Source organism: Arachis duranensis, chromosome 6, assembly GCF_000817695.3.
Source record: "Arachis duranensis cultivar V14167 chromosome 6, aradu.V14167.gnm2.J7QH, whole genome shotgun sequence".
NCBI classification, from domain to species: domain Eukaryota; kingdom Viridiplantae; phylum Streptophyta; class Magnoliopsida; order Fabales; family Fabaceae; genus Arachis; species Arachis duranensis.
This window is the reverse complement of record NC_029777.3, coordinates 81,373,322-81,382,000: the sequence shown is the minus strand read 5'-3', so window position 1 is coordinate 81,382,000 and position 8,679 is coordinate 81,373,322.

The window sequence follows — 8,679 nt, the reverse complement described above, 5'->3', positions numbered from 1 at the left end:
AAAAACACAAAAAATTATAGTAGAATCCAAAAATGTGAAATTAACACTAAAACCTATAAAAACTTAAGACTAAACCACCAAAAGTAACCATGAAAGATTGATTCGCTGACAAAAGTAACCATGGAAGATCAAAACTCCTCAGATACCCACAATTGATTTGTTCTGTTTGTCAAATGTGACCAAATGTTAATAAAATGTTGTTAAATTACACAATGTGTCCACATCCATTGCAACGTGGCAAAAGAATGCCTTACGTGGATTAATTTTTTTTTGTTAAAATTGTATTTATTTAGTTTATAAAAAAAGAAAATGTTACTCTTTCAAGCATTGAAATTAGAAGAACAGAAAGAGGTGTTACCCCTCCCTTTTGAGCGTGACATCAATCATGCCCTAATATAGCAGTTTTTCATCTTCTTCTTCTCTAGCGTACTCCCATTGTACTCTGATTCCATTCCTGTGATGACATTAGAGAAGGAGGTTGCTACTTCTCCAACGATTCCTGTTATGACATTAGAGAAGGAGGTTGCTGCTTAACGTGAGCGAAAATTGGAAGATTAAGAATTAATTAGAGAAATAACGTTGTGAGTACAGTTCTTAATCGGCAAAAATCCACTCGTCAATTTAGAAAAGGGTTGTCACAAATTTTAGAAATAAAATACTGGGAGTATGAGTCCCAGGTCGTCTCCCAACGAGTTGCAGGAAGATGTGCTATTTTATCAATAAGAGGTTTTCAAAAGGGGTTTTGAATTTGATGAAGAAAAAATTAAATTAGAGAATTTATATGATTTAAATAAAATCTTGACCGGGAGAAGATTAATTGGAAGTTCTATCCTTGTTAGAATTTTATCAAGAGCAATTAATAATTAGTCATTGTTTACATTTAGTTAACCCTCAACGAATGAAGGAAAGTCAAATTAAAAGTCAACTTCTATTCACAAGTCTTAATCTTCTCCCTTGGGAAGGATTAGAGTTAGTGACTAACAAGCCAACCAACAATGAACCAATTACAATTGAAATTTTGAGTATTCTAACTCAAGGTTCTCCTTTTAATCATCTCCCAATCAAGTTAGGGGACTACTCCATAATCATAATTGTAGACTTCACAAAATCAATGGGAGAAATAAGAGAATACATAATAAATAATAATGAAAGAGATTAATTAAAGGTAGAAATAGTCTTGTATTAATAAACTATGAAAAATAATCCAATCTCAACTCTGGGTAAATTAAGAATATGGAAGAGTAAATGAAAAGTAAAATAACAAACTATGATGATCAGTACCAGAGGTAGACTCTTCTCAAAAGCTAAAGCCAAAATTCTTCAAAATCCTAATTTATGAATGTTCAAGTGAAAAACCTAGGGGAAGAGTAAATTCAGATCTAAAAACTTAAAATTGTCTGGAATGAATTCTTCCTCTGTCTCTGCATGTTTCCTGGCTCTAATTTGTATTTCTGGGCCGAAACCTGGGTTGAAATGCGGCCCAGAATCTCTGCCAGCGACTTTTGTAGTTCTGCACATCGCGCACGTCACGCGGCCATGTCGTCCACGCGATCGCGTCACTTAGCATTTTTCGTACCACGCGTGCACGTCGTCCACGCATTCACGTCGTTCGTGCAGCTTCCAATTAGCGCGGTCGTGTGAGCCATGCGAACGCGTCACTCTGATTTCTTCCATTTCGCGCGGTCGCGTGAGCCATGCGATCGCGTGACTTCTCGCTGGTCATCTCCTCAATTCCTTGTGTTCCTTCCATTTTTGCACACTTCCTCTTCATTCCTTACGCCATCCTTGCCTTATGAAGCCTGAAACACTTAAACACACAGATCACGACATCGAATGGTACGAAAGAAAATAAAAATATACAACTAAAAGGTCTTTAGGAAGCAAGTTTTCAATCATAGAATATTTTTAGGAAGGAATTATAAATACATGCAAATCATATGAATAAGTGGGCGAAGACCTGATAAATACATGCAACCTATATACATATGAATGCAGCTATATGATTTTGTCTACATGATTAAAAATAGATAAGTTCTCTAAGATAAAACATGGGGCAGATTTCACTAATTCAATTCATATTGTAAAAGCAGATAAATTTGTAAGAAGATAGCTCGTGAAAGCAGGGAATACAGGACTGAGCATTGAACCCTTACTGTTAGTGCGTGTGCACTCTAATCATCTCTAGTATATGGGGTAATCACTCTATCCTTCTCTAATCATGCTTTTGAAATTTTTTTCACCTAACCAATCAACAATTTTAAAATGCCCATGCAAACATCATGAGGTCTTTTCGTGGTTGTAATGGGGCTAAGGTAAGGGTGAGGATACACATATGGCTAAGTGAGCTTATACATTGAATCTTTAATTAACCTAAGCTCTCACCTAACATACATATATTCTATATAATTTTAACATTCATCTTAGCTACCCAAAATCTCCTTTTCACATTCCATATTCATGCATCAACCTTTATTTTAATTTTATCACATGTGCATTGATTATTAAACTCTGACTTATCATTGGGGTGATTTTGTCCCCTTATTTACTAACATAAAGGAAAATTTTTTTATAGCTTATTAATGCACATAGATTTGTAATGTTCTTTTATGGTTTCAATTGGGATTTTTCATTGTTTTTCTGCTTAAGGCTAGTAATGTGGTAAAATATAGAATAAATGAGATTAACAACAGCTCAAAGTGGTTAACAAAGGTAATTAAAAGGGCTGGCTTATTTGGGATATGTGAGCTAAACAAACAATGGCCTCAATCATATGCATGCACATAACACATTAACATTAGACATATATGATAAAACAAAATTTAGATTACAATCATAGAGAAGAAAACACATGAGAAAAAAATGTTTATGGTTAAATAGTGTAACCATGTATTTAGGCTCAAAATCTCACGGGTTGTGTGTTCTTTTAGCTCAAAAATCCTGTTCCAATTTCAACTTCAAACAAATTTAACATAAATGTTCTAATTTAAATTAGTGAAATTTTCAAAAAAAATATATGGTCTTAAAAGAAACTTATTATCTTTTCAATCAGGTAGAACATGCATGCAATTAACCTACTAATATGCAATCTATCATATTCTAAAGAAAAAGAAGTTGGTGTTAGGGGGAAGAATTACCTCCGAAAGTCAGGTAATGACCGACCTCCCCACACTTAAGGCTTTGCACCGTCCTCGGTGCCATCTATCAGGAATAAGGGTGGGCTGGTGGCAGTATCTTCATAGTCGGGACCGTCATGGCTCCCTGTGCAGGTAAAGCAAGTGGAGTCTGGAGTGCCTGGGTCCTCGTCAGGTCTGTGGTTGCCTGTGAGTAGCTCCTTGAGGTATTTGAATCAGCGGTGGTTGTGACGCTCTCGTAGCTTTGCTTTCTGGTCTTGTTGGTCTAACCTCTTCAGTATTTGATGCAGCAGCTGACTAGTAGATGGTGGAATGTCTGTAGCATCTTCTATGGACTGGCTGGTAGTGGCAAGTGGACCTGAGATATCTCCCGTTAGGAACGTATTGATCATCCCGTGGAAGTATGGCTTTGGTGTCCCCAGCTTTGTAGGAGACTCCGGCTGCTGAGTCAAGATTTGAGACCAAGGCGGGAAAAGGAAGGTTGCCCACGATTTGCACGTGTCCCATAGCATTTCGGATGTGTCTTGGTAGATTTAGAGGCTAGTCTGTGAGGATGCACCATAGTAGAACGGCCATGTCTGCGGTGAAGGAGGACTCATGAGTGCTCGGAAAGACGTAATGGGACATAATTTGTGCCCATACGTGAGCCTCTAAGGTGAGTGCGGAAGCCGAGATCCCCTTAGGATGGGAATGATGGTTTCCGAAGATCCATTTGCTGCTAGGTTATGCGATAACTCTGAGAACAGCGTCCCAGTCAAATCTGTACGCCTGGCACTTGAGTGCGCCTTCTTGAAATGCGTCCAATCCTTCTGGAGCAGGGGGAAGATCTAGGGCTCGCTGAATGGCCTCTTCTGTAATGTGGACTTGCTTCTGACGGACATAAACAGACTGCAGGGTCGGTAGGTGGAAATTAGAGTAGAACTCAACTACCCAAGAAAGGTTAACCTGTCGTGGTTGTCTCTATAGGAATCCCCAATGTCATTGTGCAATTTGTGGCTCAACAAAGTTGGCAATACGAGGTGGAAGGATAAGAAGGTGTTTGTTGTTGTAATTCCGAGCTGCCAAAATGGGGAACATCTGCTCACAGTAACGATTGGGAAATCGTGCAGTGTCCTTTGCTGGGAAGGCTTTCTCCTTTTCATCGACCTTGATAATCCTTTTAATTCTTTTTGTTGAGGGCTTAACTGTAGTTAAAGAAGGCTTTGCCACCAATGCTCTTTTTGTTCTTTTTCTTGCTGTGGATTTGGGGGTAGCTTTCTTCTTGCCTTTCTTGGTGGCCATCCTGAAAGGAAATGAGTAAAGATATGAATATTTCAAGGGTCATAGCAAGGAAAAGAATGGGAAAGGTGGTAATCAATGCACAGGAAAGGATAATGATGTGAACAGATGGTCATGACTACATGTGGCAAATCAACAATGGAAATAAAGCAAGTGCATGTGATGACAGTCAAATGCCAGGTGTTTATTAACATGCCGGCAAGGGCATGAGTAGCATAGATCAAGCATTCAATGTCCAAGGTAGATTACCAAATCTTTCCAACTAACAATATGCTTGTAATAACAATTATATTTAATTAATAAAATATAAAAAGGGTTTTGTGAAAATCAAGCATTCAGAGTAGTAGATTAAAAGAAATTTAAAAATAGTGCATAGTGCCATATGGGCGTTTCAACAAACACATAGTATGCATGTTAAATAAGGGATGGAAAAATTAATTTTGAACATGCAAGTAACCCTATAAAAATAATATATAATTGTTAAACAATTCCTAAATAATTTACAAGCAACATATAAGAATAATGACCCAAATAAATTTTCAACACCAATAAAAGGAAGAAGAAAAGAAACATAGATAGGGAAAGTAGAAGAGAAAGAAAAAAAAAAGAAAACATGAAAATAAAAAGAAGAATGAAAAAGTAGGAAAGGGAGAATAGAAGAAAAACCTTGATAATGGTGGTAGGAAAGAGGGGGTAGAAGAGAGAAAGAAGGGAGGAAGAAGGAAGGGGGAAAAATAAAATAGGAATGGGATGACAAAAGAAAAGATAATCTGGCAGATTTGAATGAGTTGGGCGGCGCAAGCAACGCGGACACGTGGGGCACGCGGTTGTGTGGAAAGCCCGTAGATGAAATGACGCGGACGCGTCGGTCAGGCGGACGCGTGACATGATTTGCGCTAGTGGCGCGAGGGCAACTTTGCGCTCGCACAACTCTCTATTTAAATAATGTTTTGCCAAATTTTGGGGTGATGCAATCGCGTGGTGGACGCGATTGCATGGATGGCCAGATTGATAAAATGGCGCGTTCGCGTGGGGCACGCATTCGCGTGACAGGGCTTGTGCTTTTGGCATGAGTCCAGCCCAAGTCCAGCTCAACTCTCGGCCATACACCCTTTTTACGTCGATTTATAGGGCACGCGTTCGTGTGGGTGACGCGGATGCGTGGGAGACCTTTTTCCCACATGACGCGGACGCGTGGGCAGTGCGGTTGCGTGGGACAATTTGTACCACAGGCACGCCTCCAGCCACACTTTCGCATGACTCTCTGTTTCTTTTCTTCTCGTGTCTAAGGCACCTATGACGCGGACGCGTCATCGACGCTGTCGCGTCGTGTGCTCTCTTTTTTTAAAGTAGGAATATGCAATATGCAGTATGTGGATAAGATGGAAAAGATAGGCATTAGTACTGAGAAGAGTTATTGACAAGGGAGGATAAGGAGAGGGGACGGAACGATCATACCATGGTGGGTTGTCTCCCACCCAGCACTTTGCTTTAACGTCCTTAAGTTGGACGCTCCACTAGCTCAGTCTTCTGCTATGGGCGGATCTTCCAAGAGGGAGATCTCTAGTTCCTGGTTTTTTGCCATCTTTTCACCATGGAATAACTTCAAGTGATGTCCATTGACCTTGATAAGTTCAGAGCTTGAAGGATGGCTCAAGTGAAAGACTCCGTACGGTTCCACCCACTCTACTCGATATGGAGCATCCCATCTGGATCTCAGCTTGCCTGGCATGAGTCGCATTCTGGAGTTGTAAAGTAGGACTAAGTCCCCTAGTTGGAATTTTCTTCTCTTAATGCTCTTGTCATGCACAGCCTTCACCTTCTCTTTCTACAGCCTGGAGTTTTCATAAGCTTCAAGGCGAAGGCTCTCTAATTCTTGTAGTTGCAACTTCCGTTCAGCTCCGGCTCTCTCATAGTCCAGGATGCATTGCTTTACCGCCCAGAAGGCTTTGTGCTTTAACTCAACCGGGAGATGACAGGCCTTTCCATAAACCAAGCGAAAAGAACTCATCCCAGTTGGTGTCTTTGTATGCTATTCGATATGTCCAAAGCGCGTCTTGGAGCCTGGTGCTCCAATCCTTTCTATGAGGCTTGACTACCTTTTGCAGTATGTGCTTTATCTCTTTGTTAGACACCTCTGCTTGCCCATTAGTCTTGGGATGATAGGCTGTTGATACTTTATGAATGATCCCATGCCTCTTTAGTAAAGCTGTTAGTCTCCTGTTGCAAAAGTGAGTGCCTTGATCGTTCACGATTGCTCGTGGTGATCCAAAGCGACAAATAATATGGTTTCTAACAAAGGAAACAACAGTGTTAGCATCATCAGTATGGGTAGGAATCGCTTTCACCCATTTAGAAACATAAGCTACAGCTAACAGTATATAAAGGTGGCCATTAGAATTTGGAAATAGACCCATGAAGTCAATGCCCCTGATGAGCGGATAATTTATACGCTTTTTGGCATTGTTTTTAGATAGTTTTTAGTGTAATCTAGTTATTTTTAGGGATTCTTTCATTAATTTTCATGCTAAATTCACATTTCTGGACTTTACTATGAGTTTGTGTGTTTTGCTATGATTTCAGGTAATTTCTGGCTGAAATTGAGGGAGCTGAGCAAAACTCTGATAGAAGGCTGACAAAGGACTGCTGATGCTGTTGGATTCTAACCTCCCTGCACTCAAAATGAATTTTCTGGAGCTACAGAACTCCAAATGTCGCGCACTTAATGGCGTTGGAAAGTAGATATCCAGAGCTTTCTAGCAATATATAATAGTTCATACTTTATTCGAGATTAGATGACGTAAACTGGCACTCAACGCCAGTTCCATGTTGCATTCTGGAGTCAAACGCCAGAAACACATCACGAACCAGAGTTGAGCACCAAAAATACGTTACAACTTGGCGTTCAACTCCAAAAGAATCCTCTGCACGTGTAAAGCTCGAGCTCAGCCCAGGCACACACCAAGTGGGTCCTGGAAGTGGATTTCTGCATCAATTACTTACTTCTGTAAACCCTAGTAGCTAGTCCAGTATAAATAGGACATTTTATTATTGTATTAAAAATCCTGGATCCTGGATTGTATTTTTGATCCTGTGATCATATTTTAGAGGCTGGCCATTCGGCCATGCCTGAACCTTCATCACTTATGTATTTTCAACAGTGGAGTTTCTACACACCATAGATTAAGGGTGTGGAGCTCTGCTGTACCTCAAGTTTTAATGCAATTACTACTATATTTTATTCAAATTCAATCTCATTTCTATTCTAAGATACTACTCACACTTTAATCTGATGGATGTGATGATCCGTGACACTCATCATCATCCGTCCCTATGAACACGTGCCTGACAACCACTTCCGTTCTACAAGCGAAAGCTAGAGTGTGTATCTCTTCGATTCCTGATGCACGACGCATGGTTGCCCTCGCCTGACAACCGAGCCTTCCATTCCGTGAGATCAGAGTCTTCGTGGTATAAGCTAGAATTGATGGCGGCATTCATGAGAATCTGGAAAGTCTAAACCTTGTCTGTGGTATTCCGAGTAGGATTTCGGGATTGAATGACTGTGACGAGCTTCGAACTCGTGATTGTTGGGCGTGATGACAAACGCAAAAGAATCAAGGGATTCTATTCTGACATGATCGAGAACCGACAAATGATTAGTCGTGCCGTGATAGAGCATTTGGACCTTTTTCACTGAGAGGATGGGATGTAGCTGATGAGCGGATAATTTGTATGCTTTTTGGCATTGTTTTTAGTATGTTTTTAGTGTAATCTAGTTAGTTTTTAGTATATTTTTATTAGTTTTTAGCTAAAATTCACTTTTCTGGACTTTACTATGAGTTTGTGTGTTTTTCTGTGATTTCAGGTATTTTCTGGCTGAAATTGAGGGTCCTGAGCAAAAATCTGATTCCGAGACCAAAAAGGACTGCAGATGCTGTTGGATTCTGACCTCCCTGCACTCGAAGTAGATTTTCTGGAGCTACAGAATCCCAATTGGCGCGCTCTCAACGGCGTTGGAAAGTAGACATCCTGGGCTTTCCAGAAATATATAATAGTCCATACATTGCTCAAGATTTGATGGCCCAAATCGGCGTGGCAAATCAGCCTCAGAAATTCCAGCGTTTAACGCTGGAACTGGCATGAAACTTGGAGTTAAACGCCCAAACTAGCATGAAAGCTGGCGTTTAATTCCAGAAAAGGTCTCTACACGAAAATGCTTCATTGCTCAACCCAAGAACACACCAAGTGGGCCCGGAAGTGGATTTTT